The sequence below is a fragment of the Nematolebias whitei genome, chromosome 8, assembly GCF_014905685.2.
Source record: "Nematolebias whitei isolate Nwh7 chromosome 8, NemWhi1, whole genome shotgun sequence".
Classification (NCBI taxonomy): domain Eukaryota; kingdom Metazoa; phylum Chordata; class Actinopteri; order Cyprinodontiformes; family Rivulidae; genus Nematolebias; species Nematolebias whitei.
The window spans coordinates 34544011-34555340 of NC_056505.1; positions in this window are offsets into that span (position 1 = coordinate 34544011).

Consider the following 11330-nt stretch of genomic DNA (forward strand, 5'->3'; position numbering starts at 1 on the left):
TAGTTAGGGTCGGCTTGGGTTTCCTGAGCTGTCCCTTAGTTATGCTGCTATAGGCTTAGACTGCTGGAGGACAAACTGACCACACTTTTCACTCTGCTGCTGTCTTTACTTACTCTGCTCAACCTGTTTTGTATTTGTAATTATTTTTTCTATCCTTAACATGTGGTTTTTTTTTTGTCTTTCAGATACACCTGGACCTACCACTCTGTGTTCGTCTGTCTCTCCTTCCTGTCCTCTCAACCAGCCGGTCAAAGCAGATGGCCGCTTGTCCTGAGCCTGGTTCTTCTGGAGGTTTCTTCCTTTTAAAAGGGAGTTTTTCCTTTCCACTGTTGCCACTGTGCTTGCTCAGGATGGGAGACTGCAACAAAGCCAAGATTCAACTTGTCTGCTGGATTCCTTAGATACAGAACTTTACTAATTGGCTTTTATGTGAATATTCCTGTAAAGTGCCCTGAGACAACTTTGTTGTGATTTGGCGCTATATAAATAAACTGAATTGAATTGAATTAATGACCAACAAGTGACTAGCATAATTCTAGTTGTATATTTAACCACTCTGCTTCAAGTTCATTCAATCATTCAATTGTCTAGTTTCCAGGTACAGGCCCAGCTTTTAGGCATGTTCCATAAATGCCTTCTTGGGTTGAGGTCAGAGGTTTTGGAAAGCCACTCTTGAAGCCCATTGTTGGCATGTTTTAACAGTCAGAAACAATTTTTATCTGCATTTGAAATTATTTTGATATTAGAACACCCAGATATGTCCAAGTTTAATTTGTTTAGCTGCTGATTTGAGGTAAAGTTCAAGAACTTAGTGCTAGTTCTTCATTCCATCCAATTTTTATTTTTTCTTCTTCTCTTAGCTTGTCTCTCTTCAGGGGTTACCACAGTGAGTCATCCTCCTCCATCTCACTCTGTCCTCTGCATCCTCTATCCTCACTCCAACTACCTCCATATCCTCATCTCCTCTTTGTCTTTTTCCTGGCAGCTGCATTTCTAACATCCTTCTACCAATATACCCACTGTTCCTCCTCTGGACATGTCCAAACCATCTCAGTCTGGCCTTTAACTTAATCTGCGCTATATAAATAAACTGAATTGAATTTATCCCTCAGTCATTCAACCTGTGCTGTACCTCAGATGATTTCATTCCTAATTTTATCCATTCTTAAGGAGAACCTCAATATATTTATTTTGGCCACTTCCTGTTCTTTCTCCTGTCTTTTTGTCCATGTTTCTGTCTCCAGATCATACAACATAGCTGGTTTCACCACTGTTTTGTAAACTTTTCCATTGATCTTTGCTGCCATTCTTTTGTTACAAATCACTTCTGAAACTTTTCTCCATCCACTCCATACTGCCTGGACTCTCTTTTTCACCTCTTTACCAATTTCCCCATTTTCCTGGACAACTGGCCCCAAGTACTTGAAGTTCTGCATCTTTGTGACCTCTGCTCCTTGTAGCCTCACTGTTCCACCTCCTCCCTCTCATTCACACACATACTCTGTCTTACTATGGTTGACTTTCATTCCACTTCTTCAAGTACATAACTCCAACTCTCCAAGTTCTCTTCCACATGTTCTCTGTTCTCGCCACAGATCACAATGTCATCTGCAAACATTATAGTCCACGACGATTCCTGCCTGACCTCATCTGTTAGTCAGTCCATCACCAGAGCAAACAAGAAGGGACTCAGAGCTGATCCTTGATGCACTCCCACCTCCACCTTGAATCTATCTGTCACTCCTACAGCACATCTCACCACTGTCCTGCTGTCCTCATACATGTCCTGTACCAGTCGAACATACTTTTCTGCCACTCCAGAGTTCCTCATGCAATACCACATCTCCTCCCTCAGTATCCTGTCATATGCTTTTTCTAAATCTACAAAGACACAGTCGAGTTCTTTCTAACCCACTCTGTACTTCTCCATCAGCATCCTCAAAGCAATGATGTCATCTGTGGTGCTCTTTCTTGGCATGAAACCATACAGCTGCTCACAGATAGTCACCTCTCGTCTAAGTGTAGCTTCCACAACTCTCTCCCAGAACTTCATTGTGTGACTCATCAATATAATTACACTGTAGTTGCTATAACTTTGTACATCACCCTTTTTCTTAAAAATGGGCACAATTTCTCTTCAGTTCCACTTCTCCATTTCTTCTCAATTCCTCAGGCATTTTATCACCCTCAAATGTGTCATTGGATATTTGAGTCAAAAACCTCACTGCCATTTCTACAAGACATTTCCAAACCTCTACTGGTATGTCATGAGGTCCTACTGCTTTCTCCTTCTTCATTATTTTCAGAGATTTCTGGACTTCACCCTCACTAAAAACTTTCCCACTTCCTGGTTCACAGTTTCTATGATCTCTACTCTTCTTTCTCTTTCATTCTCTTCATTCATTAGCTCCAAAGTGTGGGGGGAAGCGGGGGAAGTGGAGGGAACTTGTAGGTCGTCCTCCCCATTCAAGTTTTGAATTGGTGTAGCCTATTTTAACGAGTTGTTAAACATCAACATTTACCTACATTTATAAACACTTTATTAAATTAATATTTTAGAGAGCAACAACAGGTTGTGTGTGAATAGAGCAAATCTGATTCTGTCAAGCGTCCTACACCTGACCCCACACACCTCATGTTTCTGAGTCAAACTCTTCTCCGCTGATTTCATTCCTGTGCATTGTTGCTCCTGCTGCTCCACTCTCAATTAGTTACATTTCAGTTCAGTATAGTTTATTTATATAGTGCCAAGTTACAACAGAATTCATCTCAGGGACTGCCTTCTCAGTTGTCCAATGAAAGACAATCCATCTATCAATCCATTTATTTTATGATAGTAAATTAGACTGTCTTTTCAACATTTTTATCACTGCTATTTTGACAAATTAGTGTCATTGTTTTGATACGTGATTAATGTGAATAATACTCAAACATTTCTTTTGTCGTATTTATTTTTTTTACTTAAGCTTTTTTATTTAGTATGTCTGAAACATACTGCATACAGTTACTGGAACGCACCCTGTCAAAATGAGAGCATTCCCGGATCTTGTTCTGGCAGGATCTGGCTCAAATTAAGGACTGACTTGGTCTCTTGGACACAGAAAACATCTACTCTGCATCATGTCCGCTCTACCTTTGCCTGTCATTGTCTCCACATTTAGAGTTGCCACCCTCAGTCCTACATTCTTGACTTTCCTCTTCTCTTTCTGTCTCCTGACACATTTCCCTCCTCACGGTCTTCCACTAACAGTATATTTCCACTGGCACCCAGTTTGTCAACAGCACCTGTAGCAGTCATTGTTAACTCAGGTCTCGACTAATCTAGTTTGGTGTTGCTTAGAAAAACTCCCATATTAGTTTTGACAAAAATGGTTTACGTCAAATGCCATTTCTGACGCAACCCTCATCATTTATCTGAGCTTGGGACCGGCACAAGCGATACACTGGCTTGTGTTCCCTAGTAGGGATGGGGCCGATCCGATCCAGTATCGGCCTCCGATACCAGCATAATTTATGTATCGGATTTTTCCAATTCAACCTGCCGATATTTCCGATCCATGATGCATGCTGGCTTCAAACTATGGAATGGATTTCCTGAACAGAGGTGTGTCTCATTAACCCAGAGTAATAAGACCCGCCTCACATTCAGGAAATCCAGTTCATAGTTTGCAGCCAGCTACAACATGAGGACTGAGTTAGCAGCTCTGTGGCTAACAGCTAACAAACTTTTCATCTAAACATGTCCGCTGTGTGGAAGTATTTTACACTAGAAACACCACAAAACAAGACAGCAACGTGCAATGTCTGCAGAGCCATAGCGCCACATTAAACCGCGGTAAAGTTAGTTTTACGTTGGACATTCAAGCTCCGTGGCTTCAGCGGGGCGCTACTCTTTGCTCAACTCAAAACACCCAACTCGACCCCGGCCAGCTGCGTCCAATCTGCCCTGCTCAGTCTGCCCGTCTCTGAGGAGGGGCAGACAGAACGCGGCTGACCGAAATCAGACTGCTTGCTTCGGATTGAACAAGAAGAAGACACCGCTGAAGCCCCGGAGCGCGAATGTTTACAGAGAAGTTGCTAAACTTCATCATAATTAATGACCAACCACTATCAGTTGTAGAAAATGAAAGATTTCACAGTTTGATACTTGCAGCCAAGATATAGTTTACCCTCCAGGAGTTGTTTATCAGTATAACAGTAGATAATAATAAAATAAAAAACACCCATATGATTTGAAAATTATGTATATTAAAAAAATTAGAAACAAAAACAGTTATACATTTTAAAGTGATGTAAAATACTAAAAACAGGAACATGTCTGTTGGTTTATGCCATTAACTTAGCAGGTGTTTGAAGCCATTTAACTTTATTTTATTTATTTCATTTATTCGTTCATTTAAAAGAAGCAAAACAAATTAATCAAAAAGAAAACATTGAATGAAAAGAGTGCAGAAAGAAGAAAAAAAATTCTTATATCAGAGAGTCAGAGTTTCTTTGTCATTCGTACCTCATGTGGTACATGTGGTGGAGCGAAATTATGTACAGGGTCCCAGTTACATCCAACAATAAAATGTAAAAGAAAAACAGTAATAACATCTAAGATATGAACTAAGAAAAACATAAACTAAATATACACTAAGCACTCATAACACAAAAACAGTACGTCGAACATCAGCACAAATATGAACATGAGTCTGTGTGAGCAGATGAGCACGCATGAACACATCAACATTGAAACAGATCAGCAGCAACATGATGTGATTTTTTTCACAGTGATTATTCTAGTTAGAGATTCATGAGTCTAACAGCCTCAGGGTAGAAGCTGTTCCTCAATCTGGTGGTTCTACACTTAATGCTCCTCAACCTCCTTCCTGAGGGGAGTGGGGCAAAAAGTGTGTGTGCTGTGTGAGTGGGGTCCTTCATGATGCAGGTGGCCCTCTTCCTGCATCTAGAGGTGTAGATGTCTGTGATGGTGGGGAGACTGACTCCGGCAGACTTCTGTGCAGCCTTCACCACTCTCTGCAAAGCTTTTCTTTCTGCAGCTGTGCAGCCTCCATGCCACACGTTGATGCTGGAGCACAGGATGCTCTCCACTGCACACCTGTAGAAGGAGGTGAGGACTGAGCTTCCCAGACCAGCTCGCCTCAGCCGTCTGAGGAAGTAGAGTCTCTGATGAGCTTTCTTGATCAGGCTGGTGGTGGTGTTGCTCCAGCTGAGGATGTCATTCATGTGTACACCGAAGTACTTGTAGCTGGAGACCACTTCCACCACATATTATCTTATGTTCAGGGGGATGTAGGTGTTTTTGTTCCTTCTGAAGTCCACAATCATCTCCTTTGTCTTCTTCACATTGATGTGAAGGTTATTCTCTTTGCACCAGCTCTCCAGGTGTTCCACCTCTTGCCTGTAGCTGGACTCATCATTGTTTATGATGCATCCCACCACCGCTGTATCATCTGCAAACTTTACAATGTGACAGCCTGGATGGGTAGCTGCACAATGATCGAAACATCTGCCCCTTATTTAAAAAAAATAAATAAATAACTTTAAACAATCACTTAAATTAATCACTTTAATATCCACTTTAAAGCTAGGAATAAAAAAAAACATGTTTTGTGTTAACAGAATTTAATTCTAACTTTAAAATGTATCCAACATTAATAAAACTTAACTCAAGTTGCCTTTTTGGACATGCATGCGTAGATTTGTACAAATTGTACTTGAGAGGAGATTATTACAGCCTCATATAAAATCAATGATGATGATGATATCGGAACTGGATCGGTATCGGCCGATATTTCGATTTAGGTATCGGGATCGGATCGGAAGTTTAAAAAATGGATCGGTGCATCCCTATTCCCTAGTGGCTGGTTTTGATATTTGGTTTTATTCCATCCAGTTTGTACAATGCACCAATATGTCCTAATGCTTTCTCAGGTGTGAAAGTTTTATATTGAATCATCCAAACAAACTTTTTATGGTTAACAAATATTTTAAACTAACTACAAAGTTGTTAAATATATCATTGATCTTTCCTTGATACTAAAATGTGTTTTTATTTTAGTCCCATGTTTAAGTGGTCACACAGACTGCATGTCATCAATACACATTATTAAGCTGCAAAGCTAGCTTATGTTGATTTGTTACTACATCACTTTGTGGTAAATAGATGCATTGGGATGGGTTAGCTTCAACTCTGTCACCGCCTTGGTGTACTCATAAATCCCACCAAGTTGGCCTAAAAGCCAGCTTGAGGTGTTTTGTAGAGGACCCTTTAGTCTCGTCTGACCTTAAAATGTTTCTCCAGATTTGGTTTGTCAGTGTGTGCAGCTGCAAGTTTTAGGTGAGCTTGAAAGTTTTACTTTGGGAGCAGGAACTTCCTATTTGGTCAGCACTCTTTCAGTCCATGCAGAATAAATATTTGCTTCACTGTGGACAGTGACTGCTTTTTTATTTTTATTTTTAGCAGTTTCCATTTTTCTTGGTGGTTTCTGGGTTGTTCCTATTCATCCTGACCAATTTCTACTTTTGCTTAGATGTTTACCGAGTTCCTTGGACTTTTCCCATTGTTCTATTGATTTGAGCTCTGTCAAATGAATACTTGTTTTATACTGGCAATGAGAAACGACCAGGAGTGGGTGTTGATCATAAACATATATACACGGTTAGGAGGATGCTTGAGAGGAGCGCTACATCTGTAGCATCTTAGCTTAGCAGTAACTGTGACGCTGTAAGACAGTCTTGTCTTATTGTCTTATTGTCTTGTCTTATTATTGTCAGTCTTTCAACCAGTTTGACAAGACTGTCAACAAGGAAGAGGGCCGGCAATGGAGGAGGGATGTACCAAAGAGACCATCTTGTCACAAGCAGAACTGGTTTGTTCCACTTTGGAGTAAGCTGTTGGGGGAAGAATCAGTTTTGTTGTGTGTTTCCTTGACTGATGAAGCCTTCCGGTCCGAAGGTGAAACGTTTCAGCACAAAAAAAGAAACTGTCCAGATGACCTGACTGAAAAATGTTGGATTGTATACCTGGATTATTCAGCATGTGTCATAACCGCGGGGAACCCAGATTTGTATGAGACCCGGAACGAGACAGACTCAGGTGGATACAAAAGAACAGTGTTTATTTACAGGTGAAATAATATACAGTTCTGGTGCAGCTTCTCTGCATCTCCTGAAGGAGGTAGAGGAGGACAGTCAGAATGGAGGTGGAGTTCTTAGGAGCTGATATTTTGTGTTCTGTGAATCTCTTACAGTTTGGTCCAGAGGCGGGTTCCAATCCTCCAAGAGAGCTCCTGAGAGAGTCCAGTAGCTGGCAGGGCAGGCACTGGCTGGATTAGAAGCACCAGGCAAGGGAGATCCAGGCACGAGGGAGGTTGAGCCAAGGAGGGACCCAAGGGGGTCTACAAACCAAGAACAGGCCACGAGGGAGTCCGAGGGACCAGGAACAGGACACGAGGAGTCAGGAAACCAAAGGATCACGAGGGGTCCTTTTAACAAGCCGAGGAACCAGGAAACACTGGACACAAGAGAGCAAGGTTAGTACTTGTGAGTAATAGCCTAAAGGGCTTGAAGCACAACTACCGTGGAAGGTGATATGCTCCAGGGAAGAGTAGCACTGGACTGCAGCCTTTTGTAGCCGGGACGCCTCCTCAGTCTGATGGCCGTCAGGTGTGAGCAATTAGCGGCCATCTTGGAGGAGGAGCTGCAGGCAGTGGTACTCTTACAGCATGGACTTTGTTGTTAAAGCATTAAATGTTATATAATTGTTTCAGCACTTGGGGTTTCTAAAATCATTATACAGAATTCTTTAATTCAATTCAGTTTATTTATATAGCGCCATATCACAACAAAGTTGTCTCAGGGCACTTTACAGAAACATTCACATACATAAAAGCCAATTAGTAAAGTTCTCTATCTAAGGAATCCAGCAGACGAGTTGAATCTTGGCTTTGTTGCAGTCTCCCATCCTGAGCAAGCACAGCGGGAACAGTGGAAAGGAAAAACTCCCTTTTTAAAAGGAAGAAACCTCCAGCAGGACCAGGCTCAGGACAAGCGGCCATTTGCTTTGACCGGCTGGTTGAGAAGACAGGAAGGAGAGACAGACGAACACGGAATGGTAGGTCCAGGTTTAGGTCCAGGTGTATCTGAAAGACAAAAAAAAAAAACACATGTTAAGAATAGAAAAAATAATTACAAATACAAAACAGGTTGAGCAGAGTAAGTAAAGACAGTAGCAGAGTGAAAATTGTGGTCAGTTTGTCCTCCAGCAGTCTAAGCCTTTAGCAGCATAACTAATGTATGGGTATGTGACCCATAGACCAGTTTCTTTAAGGCCAGATGACCTGATTTAGCCTTTTTTTTTTGGTTATCTACCTGGATGATAGAGCCTACAAACCTTTTTTTTTGTAGAAAGTAGTGTTACTTTACGTCTCCGGAATCAATGTTGGAACTTCAACCATTTCTTCAACTGGTGCAAAAGAACTTGATGAAGAATAAATAAATGTAAAAACCTTGGATTTTATTCAAATTACTTTTACGCTAACTTAAGTGTTCAGTAACTTTTTAATATTTTTCATTAAGTAACATTGTTGCATTATTTGCTCCTTTTTTAATCAAAATCATTCATATGAAAACTGTATTTTTTGTTGCTTTGATTAACTATGCAACAGTTCTACTGGTGGGTGTAAAGACTTTGTCACATCTGGTTTCTGGTGAGCCCAAGCAGCATGAGTTTAATTTGTATTTTGGTCCCTCTGGAGATTGCTCAGGGACACTCAAAATAATCAGCAGCTGCTGCACACTTGCCAAACAATTAAAATACCAAATTTGATCTACATTTTCCCTCCAGGTTTCTGTGCTGACATTGACAATATGCAACAATGCACCATGTTTGATAAGTGATTTTAGCAGACTTTCAGGCAAAAGCACAAGGCCCCTAAAAACAATGCAACTTAGCAGTAAATAAGGACAACTAAAAATGTAAATATGTGTTTAATAAGATAAAAAATGATACATGTTACTGCAAAGAATACAAGCTTAACTTGCTTCTAAATTAAATGTCATGTATTATTTTTACTTTCATTTAACCTTTATTACAGGTAGTCTCATTGAGTCATGAGGACTCATTTTTAAGAGAGACCTATTTTAAACAGATAACATATAGAGTACAGACAACAATATACAACAATTAAAAACAATTTAAAAAAACTGTGTTATAAAAACACTGTTACTGTTAGAGGCAGGGTCCTGTTAGCAGTGAGGTTCCCTTAGCAGCATGGTTCTGTTAGCAGCATGGTTTTGTTAGCAGTGAGGTCCTGTTAGCCGCACAGTCCTATTAGATGTGTGGTTCTGTTAGCAGTGAGGTCCTGTTAGCAGTATGGTCCTGTTAGTAGTGTGGTCCTGTTAGTAGCATGGTCCTGTTAGCAGCATGGCTCTGTTAGTAGTGAGGTCCTGTTTACCAGTATGATCCTGTTAGCAGAATGGTCCTGTTAGCAGTGTTGCCCTGTTAGCAATGAGGTCCTGTTAGCAGTGAGGTCCTGTAAGCATCATGGTCCTGCTAGCAGCAGGGCCACCAATATGTAGATGAACAGATGCTGCGATATATTCATCAATTAAAACGGATACTTCATTTTTCTGGACTGAATAAAACGTGCATTGAATTTAATGAAATGTAACGTGAGACGTCATTTATCTTTGACCCATCAAAATGAATGTGGTCATTTATTTTACAGAATCAAAGTTTAACATCAAACATTTACATTAATTTGGCAAAATATGAAAATAACAACATAATTAAACAGCTTTACAGGTAGTGAGAAACAATGCGGCGATTGTTTTCACTCTTCAGCAGAACATTAATGAAAACTGTACAATTATGATCAATTATCCACACGGCGGTGGATGAGCACTTTACACAGACATTTCTAAAATATCTGGAATGATTTCTACTTGAGAGAAGAATTTAAAGATGGAAAGATGGAGTTTAAAGGGAGTGAAAGATGGATGAGGGAGAATGTGGTGTGTATGAGTGAAAAGTGTTGACAGGACGACACCCTCCATCCGACCCAGCTTTTCCTCGGTACGCTCAGTAGGAGACTAGACTCATTTACCTCTCTGAAGATATTTCAGAAGAAGGGGAGCTCCAGTTAACGCTACCTTTCAGCGTCTCCGTAGGACGGCTGTGAATCGTCCGAAGCAGTGAAGATATTCCGTCCAACACAAGCTCACCTCAGCAAGTGGACTTCACATGAATGGAGTCCTTCAGAAGTTCCACTCAGAGGTGGAAGATGTTATAATCCAAACTCGGAAGAGCCTTATCATGGCTGGACTTCTGTTCTCCCAAACGACTTCACAGAACTGCGAACATCTCAGAACTTCTCCGCCCGAGAGAACTAGGAAGTACCGGCATTTTAAAGGGCTCTATTTCCGGTATATTTGAGCGTTCCTGATTGGTCAATATCAACCAGACAGGGGTGTGGTTTGTGACGTAAGAGGTTACTAGAAGTCAGAAAACAGCAAGAATTGTTATGGAACAGATTAAACTGTTCTCAGAGAAAGAGAGAGTTTTGTTTTGTCGAGTTTGGAGAAACAGGTGCCAACTTCTCTGTTGACGTCTGAGAGGATGTAAACAAGACAGTTGTTCCAACACATGTCTGCTTCGACTCCTGACCTTGGAAAACGCACACTTGCTCATTCAAAGACAGAAATCAGAAAATGCATAAAAATCTGTAACAGGCCTTAACATGAATTCTACTTTGCATAAGCAACTAAAAAATCATTGTTACTGTTTTACAGTTAATAAAATTGATTAGTTCACTGTAACATCTAAAATGTTTGAACTAAAACACTTTGATTATCAAACATTTGTAAAACAGGAATGATAATAGAAAAGAGAGTGTTCTTTCACTTGAATTTTCAAGAAAGAAAGTCTCAGGATGGGTGAACCTGTATTTCTGGATTCAAATCAATGAAATTACAGTTTCTGTCCCACAAGGTTCTTAAGGTCAAGGGTTTTGACCTTAGGCTTAGTTTTGACATCAGGTTAAGTTCACTACAGTCCTGTTAGCAGTGTGGTCCTGTTAGCAGCATGGTCCTGTTATCAGCATGGTCCTACTAGCAGTGTGGTCCTATTAGTAGTGTGGTCCTGTAAGCAGCATGGTCCTGTTAGCAGTGCGGTCCTGTTAGCAGCATGGTCCTGTTAGCAGTGTGGTCCTATTAGCAGCATGGTCATGTTAGCAGTGTGGTCCTATTAGTAGTGTGGTCCTATTAGTAGTGTGGTCCTGTAAGCAGCATGGTCCTGTAAGAAGCATTGTCCTGTTAGCAGTGTG